This window comes from Equus asinus, chromosome 11, assembly GCF_041296235.1.
Source record: "Equus asinus isolate D_3611 breed Donkey chromosome 11, EquAss-T2T_v2, whole genome shotgun sequence".
NCBI classification, from domain to species: domain Eukaryota; kingdom Metazoa; phylum Chordata; class Mammalia; order Perissodactyla; family Equidae; genus Equus; species Equus asinus.
Genome location: NC_091800.1, coordinates 29,734,346 through 29,751,640, shown reverse-complemented (window position 1 = coordinate 29,751,640; position 17,295 = coordinate 29,734,346). Strand labels below are relative to the sequence as shown.

At 41.8% G+C, this 17,295-nt stretch overlaps 1 long non-coding RNA gene across 1 annotated transcript; it reads left to right on the top strand.

The window, feature by feature from the left end:
• Nucleotides 1–256: 256 nt before the first annotated feature.
• LOC106829719 (uncharacterized) lies at nucleotides 257–9,259 on the top strand. Its single transcript, XR_001397732.3, has 3 exons — nucleotides 257–606; nucleotides 1,196–1,301; nucleotides 8,862–9,259. It is a non-coding gene; the product is annotated as an uncharacterized lncRNA (long non-coding RNA).
• The last annotated feature ends 8,036 nt before the right edge of the window (nucleotides 9,260–17,295 follow it).

Here is a 17,295-nt window from a genome sequence, read left to right as displayed (position 1 = left end):
GGGAGCACATCAGCTACTGGCCCGAAGAAATGTTTGTGGAAGATTTCTAAAAACGCATTTCTGCCTCAGCAAATTATCTCCAAGAACACAGTGAGTATGAAGATAAGTAAGGGAGAGAAATGAATGAGAAACTAAATTGATTACTCCTGAGATGGCCGGTGGCAATGGCTTGCTCTGGGTATAAAGAAGAGATTTCACCACAAGCTTCTCCCCAGAGGTGGAAGGGGCAGATCAGGTTGCTTTTCACTCCTGCCCCACCCTGAGGAATGGACTCAGTGACACTGCAGGCCTTTCTCTCCCCTGATATCTTTGAGTCAAGGCGCCGTGTTGACCAAGTGTGTCAGATAAAGGACTACAAAAGTATTGTCCAAATTGCCCAGGGAGGATGTGGCCAACATTCCTAGGTGTGTTTGCAAAAATGGCTGAGAGACTAGGTGCAAAGTGAGGGATGCTGGCAAAGCACGCCTGTATTTGGAGACCAGTGGTTCCCTCCGGCCACAGGTACTTCTGATGAATCTCTTCCAACAGAGTAATACACACACCTTCAAACTTAACTGCAGAGGAAGAATCCTACGCTCAAAACCGCACAGAATGAGTCCTATCCAGGTGAGTCCTATAATAGGATATTGTTCATTATAATAGAATTTTGCTTTTCCAGAATTTAGTAATCCATCAATTGGCAAACTTCTCTGGTATATATTTTTAAGATTCTAGAAAATTCAACTCATTTATTTCTTACTTATTCATTAGTCACTTCTAAAATCATTGAAAATTGCATTTGATAAATAACTATAAATGATTACATCAAGGACCTATATGCAGGAGTCAAGTAACAAAAATGAGTTAAAAGAAGAAAAAAATTACATTAGAAGATTTACACTAAGGAAGTAATGAAATTAAGTATGAAATTTAGCTCTGAGCTTCCTGGCAATAAAATAGAAAAGGAAAAAAGAATTTAGTCTGCATATGTCCCATTATTTAATTAAGGAGAGCATATACATCCATCCGGAGATGTTGTCTTGATAAATTTCAAGTAGCGATTTTTTTACAAAACTTTAATTTAGATATGGCTTTTTAGGAATCCATGTACAATGTATATAAGGCCTATCTGTATGCTCGAGTGTGTCTCGGTGCACATATGGATGTACATATCTATCTGTCCATCATCTATAGTCTCTTTGTGTGTCTATTTCAGAGATTCAAAAACAAAAAACCTATCAGGAAACTTTGGAAGCCCTCGTCTGTTTCAGTTTGTAGGAGTGACTGCCTTTCAGGGGAAAGAATCTGATGGGAAGGATGAGGTAGGTGCCCGGGACATCTGCACACTTATAAAATACTCCAGGATGTCCAAAATAGTGCACAACAAGGATAACGTATTTTGTCGTCCTGCTAGGCAGCAGAGCTGATCCTACGCAAACCTATTGTTTCATAATCTGGGACCCTTGACCACTAGCGGAAGAGGGGGAATTGGTCAGTCTTTCTGCCCTGAGCCCAGGATCCAGGTGCCTGAGGAAAGCTCTTTGGCACCCAGGTGCCCTGCAGCCTGAGCGTTTCTGTGTAAACCCACTCTGTGGGCCAAGTCTGGCATATGACTGGGAGCCTGCTCAGCTCCCATTTGGCACTCCACTTCCCTGCTAGTCCTGGAACCCTGCCCCAAACCACAGCTGCCTGGCTTGGGGCCTGACAATCTGCCCACTCCTTGCCAGAACTCTCTCACTCTCTCTGGAGGGCTGGGACTTGTCATCGTACCCTCTCCCCGAGGGGTCCTGCTTCCACCCTGAGGGCCCAAATGGGCCCCAGCCTCATGAAGCCACCTGCCTGTTGTGAATGTTCCTCCACCCAGAAACCCGAACAATGCTATGCCTCCATCTCTCTGATTAAACTCCCCGGAAGGTTATAGACCCAAGTTCACCAAACCCCTGGGTAGCCATGATGTAGATTCCAGGACATGCTTCTCAGAAGCCAGATCAGATCAATCCTGGATCCCCCGCTCTCCCCACTGACCCACCACAAAAAGATTATGAAAGCAGATGGAGGTCTCACCTATTCTAGAGGGTAGCCCATGTGGAGGGTGTTTCCAAGCCCCTAACATCACGGGGGTGTTTATAGGACAGTGACTATGGAGGGGGCCGTTCATCGACCCCACAAGCGGAATCAGGAGGGAGTCAAAAGGGTCCAAGTTCACTAGATTGCATTGGAGCAAACAAGGTTTCCTGGCGTCACCTGGCCATCTGTTGCTTCCCTTCACCTGCTGTAGAGAGACTGGGAACAGATGCCCCATGACCACCCCCTTGGAGAGAAAGCCCGGGTTCCCTCCAGTCCCTCCCTTTAAGGTGAGGAGTGCCTGAGAAAGAGCCAAAATATTTTCTGACCCTAAGGGGCTTGCTGTAAGAAGATATCACTTTGGCGTCAGTTCTTAAATAAATCCAAAGTTGGGGGTGGGGGAACTACAGCGCTGAAACAGCCAATTGTGTTCTCTGCTGGAGTAGAATTTCCAGGTGCTCCCAGCAATGGGCATGACCAGAAGGAGCTGTGATGTTTGGGAGGCCAGGTTGTGGAGTGTGTGCTCCCTGGAGCTGAAGTGTGCCAGAGAGTACGAACTACCAAGATAACCACAGCTCATAACCAGCACATGTAGCCCCATCTGCTTGAAAGAGAATGACGTCTGTAACTTATTAAAGTATGAGAAGCAGTCCTGTGGTGCCTGGTCCATAGTAGGCACTCGATAAATATTCACAGCTTCCACCTACCAGAGACCATGCAGCTGAGGTGGAGAGAGGGATACCCCCCAGGGTTGACAGATACCACATGTGGCAGCCCAGGGCTTTTTTGGGTGAAGTGGCCATTGAGGCCATGACTCTGGGAGAGGCTGTGAGAAGCCATCACCATGCAGAGAGACTGGTATTCTCTGGAGTCCCTTCTTCTCCCCTCGATTCCGCCTTCCAGGAAAAGATCCCTGTGGGGAGTGAGGCGCCCATGGTCTGATGCAGGCCCAGGCGGGCTGTGTGAGAATGCAACATCAATGGGTCGGTGCAGTATTGCTCTTCAAAGCACCTAAACCCTGTGAGCCGGGCCTCTCTTTTGTAACTTGAGTTGCAAGTGCTCAGGTATTTATTTTCAAGTAGTGATTGAAAAGTAGATAAAATTCATAGTGAGCCACATGCCTTAAGTGACCTTCAAATAGAGTAGTAACAAAAAGCAATTACGTAAAGAAGTACGTCTGATTTTAGATGTGACAGAAAGCTAAACAAAATAGAAAGAAAATCCATTATTCAGGCCAAATAAGACAAGGAGTGATTAGGGACAACTTAGTTATTTTCTTAAAGGAAGAATGACAAATACAGTGAAATCATGCTCGCAGTTTGGCTGGAGTCCTGTAAGATGGGCAAATACCAAAACCAGCCTCTCCCATCTCCTCTTCCCTGTGGCTACAAAAACTCATGCTCTGACTCTCCCACGGGCTGAGGTTTCTGCTCTGAAGAAGTGACTGCGGCAGGTGCTGCTGGACCGAGGCCAGGGAGGCCTGGAGGCCACAGCCTGCCCTGTGGTCTAGAGGCCTGCTCCCGAGAAACCGCAGAAAGAGGGGCCTGGGACATGCGGACAGTGATGACAGGAGAGGCTAGAGACAGGACAGGAACAAAAAGGACAAGGTGGTTATTAAACAGCAAAAATAGTTACAAAGCAAAGTTTGCTAATGCTGTCCAGATTGGAAAAGATGATGGCTCAAATGATAGTTTTAAAACTCTCTATCCATTTTTAAATCATCATAACATGTACTTGGAGAACAATTGCCCAGATTCAGTATTGCCTGTGCACAGGAATTGGGAAAACAAGCAAAGACCCATAGCAGTACTGGTTTTCAAAGTGTGGTCCACAGCCCCTTTCCTTGTATCACCCAAGGGTGGTACAGAGTTCCAGGTTCCCCTCAGAACTTCTGAGTCAGAGTCTCTGAGGGTGAGGTCCAGGAATCCATTTTTAATCTTGAAAGTATAGTAATTTTGAAAACTATTAACCCAAAGGGTAAAAGACCAAATTGTTAACATATATCCCCCCCTTAATCTTGCAGTCAGGCACTGGAAAGCATATGGGATTTAGAATCAAAACACTTGGGTTAAAATTACACTACTTAGCCTTGAGCAATTCACTTAATTTCCTAGGCTCTGGTTTTTCTCATTTGCAAAATGGGAATTCTACCCAGAGTTGTAAATGTTAATTGACAAAGGACATAAATGCATTTGCAATGTAAACACTACAGGATTGAATAGATGTTGATTATTATCAGTGTTATTATTAACTGTCTTGGTATCAGAAGTTCCCACCCATAGTGCCAGCACCCTAGTCTGAGCTACCATATCTCTTGTCTGGACTACAATAATAGTCACTCCTAAATCACTCTCCCCTCTCTTCCCTTCTATTTCATACTCTGCTGATTATGCATCTCTCTTACTTAAAACCTTCAAAAGCTTCCAGTTGCCCTTAGAATACAGTCTAAAATCCTTAACAAGACTAGCTCTTATCCTTACCAAGACCAGATTGACTGAGAGAAAGTAGATTGAAATGAAAAGATCCAGAGTATCATTGGCTGTCCAGCAAAAATCCACCCACGCTTAATTCTAGCGTTTGGGAGCCCCAGGCAGCTAAGGCACAGCACAGAGGATGGGGCCCCGGACTGCATCAGAAGCCCCAGTTGGCTGTAGGGTGGGATTGAAGACAAAGCTGTGACCTCACAGGCGTGCCTGAGGTGGCCCTCTTAACAAAGGATAAAGAAACCATGTTAAAAAGGGCAGCTTTGGACTGTATGGGCCTAAAGAAATGAGTCTAATTCATAGTGTTTATAATAACATAATTAAATACAATTTAAAGGATTAAAAGTGATTTGTTTTTAATATACAAAGATGCTTGCTAATAGATATTTTTATTGATGGAAGCATTTTTCATTTTTTTAAATAAAGCTTTTATTTTACAACAGTTTTATATTTCCAGAAAAGTTACAAAGATAGTACAGAGCATTCCCGTATGCCTGGCCCGGGTTTCCCCTGGGCTTATCATCTTACATAACTCCGCCAGGTTTATCAGAATTGAGAAACCAACTTTGGTATAACACGGTTAATTCAACTCCAGACTCTATTCAGATTTCACTGGCTTTCCCACTAATGTCCTTGTTCTGTCAGGATCTAGTTAAGATCCCCCATTGCATTTAGTCATCAAATCTCCTTGGTCTTCTCTGGGCTGTGACCGTTTTCGGGATTTTGTTTTTGATGACCTTCACAGTTTTGAGGAGATAGGCTGGATTAGACTGGGTAACGGTTTTTTTTGGGGTGGGGGGGTGCAGGAAGACCACAGAGGTCAAGTGCCATATTCATCACATCATATCAAGGGGACCTGCCATCAACATGACTTATCACTGTTGACGTTGACCTTGGCCACCTTGCCGGCGTAGTGCTGGCCGGGCTTCTCCACTGTAAAGTTACTTTTCTCCCCATTTCATCCTATACTCTTTGGAATCAAGTCACTAAGCACAGCTCATCACGCTCAAAGTGTGTGTGTGTGTTTGGGGGGGATCAAGCTCTACCTCCTTCGTGGGGGAGCATCTCTATAAATTATTTGCAATTCTTCTGCAAGGTAAAGTTGTCTCTTTCCTCCTCTCCTCCATTTATTTATTTCTTAGACCACGTATTTATATTAGTAAAGATTTGCGGATATTTATTTTACACTTTGGGTTATAATCCAAAGCCATTTATTTTGTCACTCATATTGTTCCAACTTTGGTCACTGGGAGCAGGTTGGTGCCTGTGTCTTTTTGACACACTCCATCTTTTTGCCTTTTGAGCAGTTTCTTACTTTCTGACACTACCGAGGTCTGGGTACTGGGTGTAAATTTAATTTTAAAAACACATTTAGTGTTTATGTTTAATTATAAAATTAATACACACTGTTGGTAAAATTTTCAAACAACACAGAAATGTATCAAGTAAGGCATGAAAAAGTCCCATCTACTTTTTTCCCCAATCTACTTTCCAGAACTAAACGATGGTATGTAGTGTACCTCTGGTTTTTTAAAAATTTGTAAATTAATGTATCTTTATAGTATAATATTTGAAAACTACTAAAATGTATAAATTAATAAGATTTTAGAAGTTTTTGCATTGTTTATAACGGAGAGAATTAGAAACAACATACTTTACCAACAATGGGGGATTAGTTAAAAATACTACAGTCCATAAAAATGTAACTATAAGAACCTGATAAAACCACATAAAAGAAAAACATTTAATTCCATGAGGACATTTTCACAATGTATCTATTAAATGAAAAACAACAGATTACAAAATAGCATGCACAGTATTATTCCCCTCTTTTTTGTAAAAAAAAAAAAAAAAGTGTTTACACACAAAAAAGACTAACAGGATATATCTCTCTCAAAATGTCATAGTGATTAACTTTGAATGCTGTTGTAATTACAGGTGATTTCACCTTTTTTCCTTTTCTTTCTATACAGTTTCCAATTTCTCTGCAGTGAACATGCATTACTTTTGAACTGAGGAAACAAAGTAATCCAGGCAGTGCTCACTTAGCACAATATCACATTAACTGAAACTCTGCATATTGGAACCACAATCTTGCTTTGCACAATTCTGTGAAAGCTGTAGCTATTATTTAAAAAAAAAATCTTTGGAGTTGAATAATAAGAAGTATGAAAAGAAACTCTAGTGCTGGGAATGGAAACTGAGTTGACGTATTCACTCAGTCACTCAACAAATATTTCAGTGAGTAGTTACCAAGTGCCAGGCACTGTTACAGTTGTCAGATACAGGCTCAAGGATGTTCTCCAGTGAGTTATTTATGATAGCGAAACATTGAAAACAATCTAAAGGTCAAAACTACATAAGAAAATTACATTATGGCCATAAGATGGAATAGTACATAATCATTAAAAATCATGTTCTTGATCAGACTTATTGACACTAAAAATGTTTAAAATATATTTATAACTGAAAAAGAGTAGGAAAGAAAAAATATATAGAGTATAATGCCTTTTTTTTTTACTAAAAAGGTATGTATATTTAAGTTCATGTATAAATATTTTTATATTCATACCCTCAGCCTGTCTATATCTGAGTAAAACCATCTCTCTCCCCAGGTAGAGACTAGGGAAGAAAATGGTTCCTGTCTAAGAACTTAATCAGACATTTTAAAGTGAAATCTTGGAGCATCAGCTAAGTCCTTGGATGTGTGAATAGAGCCCTAGAAGCAGTTCTGAGGTAGAGGGGCTAGCGAGGGGTATTGCTTTCCATAAGAAAAATGGTGGACACTTGAGGGTGTTCTGATTGGCAAGAGAAAAGACAGCTGAATTAGATTCCATCACTCTCTAAGCTTTCAGGTAAGCCCTCATGCAAAGGCCTTGACTTCATATTGTGCGTGAGTGTGTGCACGTGAATCAAGGAAAATGACTGAGTTCCATATTTAGGCTAATGCCCATCTGTCAATGAAGAAAGAGCTACCAGTGCAAAGAATAAGAACTCAGTGGAGTCAGGAAGTTGATACTAGTGGTGATCATGAAAACATACACTTCATCGAGGAAAAACCCAATGTCACATTTGTATTTGCATCCCTGGCACCTAGCTCAGTGGCTTTCCTTTAAAATTAATAGGCACTGGGATACTTGAAAGCCAAATAAGTTTGCAATGCTCAACACTTGCCTATATAGTGTCAAGTGTTACGATAAGAAGTACTAGAACTTCAATTATGTATCCTTTCTGATTTCATTCCCTATGTCTAGAATCATTATCTTTATGATAAGCACAATCTTAACTCCAGGTTATGCATTAACCCCAACTTCTGTCACTTCCTGTTCCTGTCTCTTTGCTCTTTGCAATGTCTTCCTTATCAGCATCATCAGCATCCCCACACTCATCATAGCTAAGATGTCCAGTTGGCTCGTTATGTACAGGCATTGCTCTAAATGCTTAACTTTCATAACAACTTATGGGGTAGTTACAGATGAGGAACCCGAGATACAGAAGTTAAGTCCTCTTTTATTCTTACTCTATATACAATCCCTGAGTACCCTCATTCACCCATTTTGCCTCAAAGATCACTTATACACTCAAGACTCAGGCTTTAACATGAGCTCCTTGAGTCCAAAAAGTTTCCATAACTATCGAGTTCTCCCATATATCCCCATTAATCTAGTCCAGGGCCTTCCACAGAGCAGGCCTTCAATAACTATTTGTTGAAAGACTGAATAAATCTAGCCCAGAACTTTATGCTCACCTGTACTCCTAGCATCTCTCTTTGCATGCCCCACAAGCGCCGCATACTCAAAACATCCAGAACACAACTCATCACCTCCAACTCTTCTCCACCCCAAATGTGCACTTTTTTGGTATTTCCTCTTCTGCTGTGAGTGGCACTGTCACCTCCTGTGACTTAAGTCATGTTTTCTTTAGTCACCATATTCAGCCTGTCCCCAAGTTCTACAGCTTCAACCACCTAAACATCTCTCACGTCCGTCTGCTCCCCTCCAGTCGCACCCTCTAATAGTATGATAACACGCTCTAACAGTGATACCCAGTGGGGGTTGGAGTGCTCTTACAGAGGATGCCTTGGTAAGAGAGAGCAGAGCTGGCAAAAAGGATGAAGAGGATCAATTTTGAAGGGGATCAAAGCCATGTCGGTGACTGAAAATGTAAGATTCAGGGAAAATATCTATTTCTTGTTTTGCTTTCACTAAACTTCTGTCAACAAGTTCAGGGTCACCTTCAACTGGCATTTATTTGGTTGGAAAAGATCATTTCACTGAGATAGACTGCGTATCTGAGGTCAGCATAGCTATCAATAATTGGTTTTTGTCTTTTCAGAAACAAAATATGCTGAAATTCAAGAACCGGACCTGAATAACTGCCTGTGTGACTCGTCAAAGCTGAGCCCCCTCCACACAGTGAGCCGGGCCCGTCACGTGGTGCCCTGCAGCCTGGGTGGAGCATCCTGACCCCTTCACTGGAAAAATGCGGGAAGGGCCTGTCCCCTCTCAGCTCCCCTGCCTGCGCTCTGGGTCTTTCCGACTCTGTAAAAGACAATCAAATAAAAATGCTATTTTCCCATAATCAGAAAATAGTCTCCATTTGGACTTTTCCCAGGACCTTAAATTTAAACTGTTGAAATTCTTTATTACATGCTTCCCTTGTCACCGACATTTTGAAATGGAGAATTTACCTTTATGGAAAATCTGCATTTTATTAAATGATTGGTAAAAGTCAAGTCTTTAGTTAACTCTCAAAAGAAACAAATTTTTGCTTTGTAATGTATGTGTATATATATAATATATAATAATATATAATATATATGTTATATATAATAATATATAATAATATACACATATATATGTATATACAGCAGCAAATGTAGTCTAAGAAAGGGAAGACGAGACATATCGACATATGGATCATGCACCTTTAAAGATGCCTCTGTATTAGGATTCCGAGTGTTGTATACTGAAGTTAACTGAGTTATGAAAAAAGAAAACCAATTTAAAGAACATGCATAAACTTTTATAGAACAACCAATCTATCGCAATCTATCAAGCACAAAGTGGTCATCAGGCACTTACCATATGTTCCAAACCACTCTGCGTTTACCCAAGCACAGGACAGGCCGTCTCCAGCTTTACACAGAAGGTGTGTGCCCAGGTTCATTGGTAGGTTTTTTTTAAACTCAGAACAAATTTCTTGTAGGCATAAATCTTCGTTTCCTACATCACGTGTTAAATAGACCTTTGTGGACTAGCCTGGGCGTAGCCAGCATATTGTTAAATGGAAAGTGTTACCCATGTTCAGTTTATAGTTCAGTCCCTGGGACTCAGGACCCCATCCCTTCCCCCTGCCACAGACAGACCCACGGACTGCGGTGGGAGGGGCAGGATCACCACCATGGACTCTAGCTACCTTCCATTACCTCTGAACTCGGCTCCTCGGGTCCTCAGCCACTTGGTCCATTCTTAAGGAGAGAATTGATCCCCTTTGCATTTGGGCCTTCACGTAACTGCTGGTTTGGGAATCCCCCTCTTCTGAGGTAGGTTTGTTGAGGGCATTCTATACTCCTCTCTTAGAGCTTCGTTCTCCCCACTGGCCCTTATTGGTGCAAGAACTCCACGGGCTGGTCATGATCAGCACAGGAGATAATCCCAGGCCATCAGGAGAGAAGAAAATCTTGGCTGGCTTGGTCATCTGGACTGGGCAGTTTTCCCAGAGCTCCTTGGAACAAGGCAGACTAGGTCCAGGAGCTCTTTTTGAGCTTCCCACTTCCAAGCAGGGAACCCAGCACTCATTCCTTCAGATGACAGGGAGGCTCAGGCATCAACTTGAGAATGAGAGGAATGGTCCACCAAGGGACCCATATGCCCCCACTCTACCAACAACCACCAGAGTCCTCTTGGTCAGCACCTGACATCTGCTTCTAGGACAAGTTCAGAGACAATCCCAGGGATGGAGCATCAAGTCACTCCTGTCTTCAGTGGGCATTCTCCACTTTTCCTGCTTTTGCAGGGCCAGGATGAGGATGTGCTGAATGAGTCTGGGCAGGACTTGTCTTGTTGGAGTCATGTGTTCTCCAACTGCCCTGCCATAAATGGGACTGGAGCAATCTGTTGCAGAGATTCCCTCTGGCTTGTTTCCAAAGTATAGTCTGGCCAAAGAACTCCAGTATGAGTTCCGACTTTAGAGTTATGGTAGAGGATAGGCACTGAACACATGGAACATTGAGAAACTCATTTAGTTTCTCAAAGTGTGTTCAAGGTCCTGATATAGACCCAGGATGCCTGTATCTAAGTGTAAGATCTATAAATGAAATTGCTTTCATCATCCCCAGAGAGTGGTAGAAGGGTACAAGAATGGCCCCAGTAGGAATCAGGGAAAACTGAGAAGGAAAGGCTGGTCCTGGGGCCGGCCCCGCGGCAGAGTGGTTAAGGTGGCACGCTCCACTTCTTTGTCCCAGGGTTTCACAGGTTCAGATCCTGGGCATGGACCTAGCACCACTCATCAGGCCATGCTGAGGTGGCATCCCACATAGCACAACCAGAAGGACTTAGAACTGAAACATACAACTATGTACCAAGGGAGCTTTAGGGAGAAGAAGAAGGAAAAAAAATTGGCAACAGATGTTAGCTCAGAGCCAATCTCATAAAAAAAAAAAAAGAATCTTAAAAAAAAAAAAAAAAAGGCTGGTCCTATGCAGGGCAGGAGAGGATGGTGGTCAGGAGTTCAAACTCAGCATTATATTCAGGAGTGATTCAGAACAAGCTCAAATCAGTCCTGACAGATACCAAAGTCCAAGAGAGCCAGTGGGAGTGGAGGCTTAAGTCTGGGCAATATTTAAGCTTCAAAATCTCGAATGAATCAGGGAGGGGTTGAGACATCAGAGAAGATTCTAGGAGGATTTATTAGAAGCTGATCCTAGCCCTAGAGTTAAAAGCTGATATCTGCAACTTTTGATGCAGATCTTTCTTTAGAGACACTGAAAAAAAAAAGAACAGTATGGATCTGACAAAGGGCAGACTAACCTGTTGGCTGGACTTAGGTAGGCCGCAGTGCTGACAGAGAACCTGGACTCTAAAGATTAGGCTCAAGGTCTGTTAGGTAGGCTAGCCACACACAGGAAGGTGGAATGAAGGCCACCACACAACAATATCACTGGCGTTGAGGACTCTGGATCTATCGACACAAGCGTGAGTCATAGTCTGGCCATGGACTCTTTATAGAGACTCTCCTTCATAGTAAGAAATAAATTTATTAGTCAGAGCTCTTTTCACTGCAAATGACAGAAACTCAACTCCAAAGTCAAAAATGCAAAAATAAATGGGCTAGATAACTGAAAAGTACATGAGTAAAACTTCAGGAATGGATGGATCCAGGAACTTAAATGGTGTAATCCAGGATATGTCCTTCTCCCTCTCCTGCTTTCCTGGGTGTTAGTTTCAACAGTTTATAGTTAGTTTCAATAGTTCAGTACACATGATGATAAGATGACCATCAGTGCCTCCAGGCTGTCTTCCTAACTTCCTTACTTCCTCTTCTAGTGGAAAGAGAATCTTTACCCAGTAAATTCCAGAATCAAGTTTTTATTTACCTGGTTTGATCTTAGAATCATTTCTGAACCAGTCACTGTGTCCAGAGGACTTTGTTACTCTGACTGGCCACACTTATATCACATTGGGCAAGCCCTATCTAATCACAAGAATTAAGAAGTAGGAAAGAGATGATTCTCCATGGAAAATTGATGCACTATTACCAGTTTGTGGATGGTGGATAGGCAAAACCAAAGACGTCCTCTACAGGGGGTGATTAACTAATATTCTCTCAGGGAGAGTCTCCCTGGTCTGGTTTTGGGCAGGGCTGAGCCTGCAGGTGGCCAGTGATCATTAATGTTTGGATGTTGTTAGAACAGACAGGGACTAATAAAGTCGAGGTGGGGTAAATGTGTCAGCAGGTCTTACAGAGTCATATTTGTTTAAAGTTAGAGTTCTTACTGAGTGCTTTTCAGAAAGATTGTTATTAAATATTATATAATTAAATGAGCTACTTAATAAGAAAAAATATTGTTTCTTCCATTATAGGGATGGCAAAATTGAGGCTCTGAAAGCTTGAGCAAAAGGCCCTCTTCGTAACAGGTAACCTGGGTTGTGGACAGAGTTGAGCCAGAAACCCACCCTCCAAATCCATTGTTTATTTTATTCCACCACAATTGCATCCGGGGAAAATGTTTCCAAATGTTGCAGAAGGTTATAGCTCTTTCTACATGAGTTGATGGGGGGGGTCATCTAAGGAGACCAGGCTCTTGAAGGAATAGTTCAAGGATAACCTCGCTGATTAAGATAACCACATGGATATGTATGTGTATAATGTTAAGCCTGTGTTTAAAATCTGATAAAAAGTAACGGCGGTATTTTATGAGGTCTTAACCGTTAGCAGTTTTTACATCTGTGTGCATTTATAAGTTACACAGAAGAGTACTTATTTGGTAAAAACACTGAAAATTCCCTCACAAAATAATTGAGAGAAAAATATCGAGCACTTATAAAAACGTAGCTTTGAGGGAAATGGGAATTTTAAAGTCATCTAGTTAATAATTAACACAAATAACCAAAACAGTAGATGATATTTTTATATTGGTAATGGGATATCTGGCAAAAATATAACTTTGTGCGTATTTAAAACACACTGGTTTCTGTGGATTATTAAGGAGGATAAATTATCATGCTCACATACCTGTAGACAAGTGGTTCAAATACTTTCCACGATGGAGAAGAGTATCAGAGATCCACGGTTAATACATCGAGAAGAGAGCTTCTTGAGAGAGCTCAGCCTGCACCAAGTTGGCACCTCTGCCAAGAAGAGAGATAGGATCGTAGACGGTTCTCTCCTGACACATTCCCAGTTTCCTGCCAGGAAGCGGCACGAGCGCACCTATTAGTCAGGGGGGTGCTTAGACTTCTGTTGTCAACTCCAATAATGTGTTTACTTGAACTAAGCTCTCTTGCTTTTATTTATTATTATTATCATGAATGCATAATGTTGCATCTGAAGTTCTATGACTATATTGAAATTTTTATAATTAGCATAACCGGGCTGGTACCCAAGTTTAATGAATATTTCACATTTAAATACTGTTGAAGCTAGAGACTATTATTCAAATTATTGTGAGTCTTTTGGACAGTACAACTGCAAGTTGAATCCTCATTAATGAATGTGTTCATTGTTCTTCTTCGACTTTAGCCCCTGTGAAACCAGGGGCTTAAGATGGTAGAACTTTCTAGAAGAGAGCTCCTCATAGATTGTTCTACAACATTCGAGTTAGATTCTTCTTAGGGCAAACTGTTCACAAAGGCAGCCTAAAGCACCTCCAGGGCTCTCTCTACTCACTATGTTTCTGCTCTGAATTCTGCACTTAATATGGGCATTAAGCGGCTGTGGCTTTAGCATGATACAAATGCCACGTTCTTCGCTTTCCACAATAACAAGGTTTTCAGCACACTGAAGATCATCTCTGATTTTCTTTTTGGTAGAGAACATTTCTACATGATAATTGCCACCCTTGGCCTATGCTTTTTGCTAAGTTGAAACTTTATATATGATGGGGCAGGCTCTTGTCTATGTCACCTAACTTTTCAAGGCTCTGAAAAAAAAAAAAAAAAACCTTGTGAAACCTCCATCCCCCGCTCTCCCCAAAAACAAACCTATTATTTGCTATCTGATTCCTGAAATTCCAGCCTTGGCTTAAACCATGACGAATAGTTTTCAACATACCTGCCAACCTTGATTGGCAATGACAGATGGATTCTAAAACCAAATCCAGGCTTGTCAGGGAACAGTGCTGTTGAGAGGACATTGAACTCTGCGGTAACGCAAGTACCCCAGGAAGAAAAACCCTTTGATCTGTTAACAGTCATTTGCACCTTAGTGGGGATGAAACTCTAAAAGTAGATAGAAGCTCCTCAGAGAGGCAATCAACAGAAGATGTAGACCTTGGCAGGAAAAATGATGGGGATGTGGCAGCCGGAGAGGTCAGAGATCTCCATAGTTGTGTCTGGCTATCAATATAAAACAAAATATTTTCAGAACAGAATTGGTAAAGATTATTTCAGGATTGGATCTGAGGTTATTAAGGGAAAATCACTGTCCATTCTTACAGGTCCCAGCCCTTATTAGGGTGCTCGGGACATAGTGGAAGCTCAATGAATGCTGGTTTTTTTTAAAATGAATATCTGTTTTTTATAGGAAAAGCCTCTTTTCACTGAGAAGAGGCAATTCCCCTGGCCAATGATTTTAGGAATGTACTCCTTCGAGTCAAAGGTGTGGACAAGTGAACACTAGTTTCATGCTCTCTCTGCCTTGATGAGAGCCCGAGGTCCAAGGCCAACTTACCTTGGTTGAACACATGGAACCGATGCAGATGGCCTAAGGAGTAGTAGGTGAAAATATTACCAACTGGAGTTCATCTTAGAATACTTCCTCATTGCATCTAACATTCAAAAGAAAGCTTACAATTGCTTCCCTTACAGAACACCCCACCACACAAAGATTTACACATGCATACACTAGTCTTTGGTTGTCTCCCCTTAATATCATTTTACAGTTAACAAAGAAATTATCTGTGCTAGGAACCTGAGGCTAAGAACAGTGAGGTGAAATGCCTCCATGGTCCCATCTAGATCAGGGCAATGGTTCCTGAACACAAGCCCAGTGTTCTTCCCAATATGCAAATAATGAAACTCTAGAAATACTGCTCGGAAGCATAATCCCAATCTACCTAGGTTTCTGTACATCTCATAATAGCACTGGTGTTGGACATGCTTGAAAACAGAGGTGTTTAAATGGATTGGAGTGGACTTCACAGGGCCCTTAATTTAAGGGGCATAGTAGGAGGTCAATGGGAACGTCAAACCATCCACCATGGTTTGCCTTCTTTTCATGTTGTGGCTTCCCTCTGCTCAGTGACTGGGTCAGGGTTGTTTCATTACCTGGTAACATATCAAATTCCCATTTATCTTAGAGTATTCTGCAGTTTCCATTTGATGTTATGGCATAATTAATCAGAACCAGAATTTGTTACCTACCTTCCCCACGTTTGCTATGTGTCCTTGTCTATAAATACTAGGTAGATATCTATTAATACTAGATAATAATATTGGGAGGGTATAAACTGATCCTAGGAATATCCATGTACTGGCATGTGGGGATCCATGTGAGGACTTCTCCAGTACTAAGGGGTGCATACCTTGTATCATCAGATGCCGAGAACCAACAATAAGCACAAAGTTGCCGGCAAGCCCACCAAGGGCAAAGTCCTCAAACTGGTTGTAAATGTAACGTAAGCAAGTTTTTCCTCCTCATCTGTCTAGATCAGAGGTCGGCAAACTCTTTCTGTAAAGGACTTATCTTTGCAGGTCATACAATCTCTGTTACAGCTCCTCAACTCTGCTGTCTAAGTAGAAAGCTACCTAGACAATACATAAACAAGTGGACTTGGTTGGATATGGCTGCCCACAAGCCATAGTTGGCCACCCCTACTCTAGATGATAAATATAATAAATAACATTTTGAGTGCTATATGTGCCAGGTGCATTATTTTACTTATCCTCCCCAGCTGATCTATGAAGTGGGTACTGTTATTTTCATTCCCATTTTACAGATGTAAAATTTAAGTCTTATGCAGATTAAAGGAAGGTGCTTCTCACCGTATAGCTAGAAACCAACATTGCCAGGATTTGAACATGAGGTTCACTAACTCAGAGCCTGCTTTTATCCTTATCAAGGGGTAAGAGCTGATGTGGTAATGGGCAGAGGGGAGCTAACCTGAGAGGAAATAGGGAAAGATGTTAGAAGATGCAAAGAGAATTTAAGTGTTAACCTTTGGTTGATGTTTATTCTTCTGAGTTGGACTTGAGATGTATCTTCAAAACTTTGAGACTGAGAAATCATGCCTACCCTGAAATTCTGTAAGCTGTTAAACTGGCCTTTTCTCTGAATCACCATGTTATTTTATTACCTAGAAAGACCACCACTACTGGGAAAGGTGAGTAGTGGCCCCAGTAGAGGTAACAAGTAATACTTTATGACTCAAAGTGCTTAACAGTTTACAGACTCATTTGATCTCATGGTGACCTATCTCTGTGCTTTGCTCTCTTTGTCCCTCTACTTGGAAAGCCTTTCTTCCAAATCATCCTCCTTCAGAGTCTTGTTCAAATTCTTCTGTGTCCATGAAGACTTCTCTAATGGCACTAGCCAGAGTTAACGTTCCTCTGACTTGTGCCTGGATCTCTCTGCACCCCTATCACCTAGACGGTCCAAGGCTTTCTATTGTCAACATATATGTGCTGGTCCTCCCTTCTGGGCTGGGTCCACAAGTTCCAGGATGGCAGGAAGCAAGCCCTTTCCTTCTTTTGTACCCACAGAAGTTGACATGGTTTAGTGGACACTAAATATGTTGTTAATTGACTGAAATGTAAATTATCTTCATAGCAATCTTGGGAATTAAGCAGGGCAAATGCTATCCTCTTTTGCAGACAAGGAATCTGAGGATAAGAGAAAGAATTACTTGTCATGGGCATCCCATGAGAAGACGTTTGCTAGAATCTTCATGCAGTCTGTATCACATGGCTCCTCATTGCAATAAAACTACCCTGGGGTTTTCAAGTTCCTGGTGGTAATGGGCCTCCAATGACTCTAGTTATATATGCAGAAATTATAAAAGTTAAAACTTGAGCACTTGTAACCTTTGAAAAACGATTGCTTATGGCAT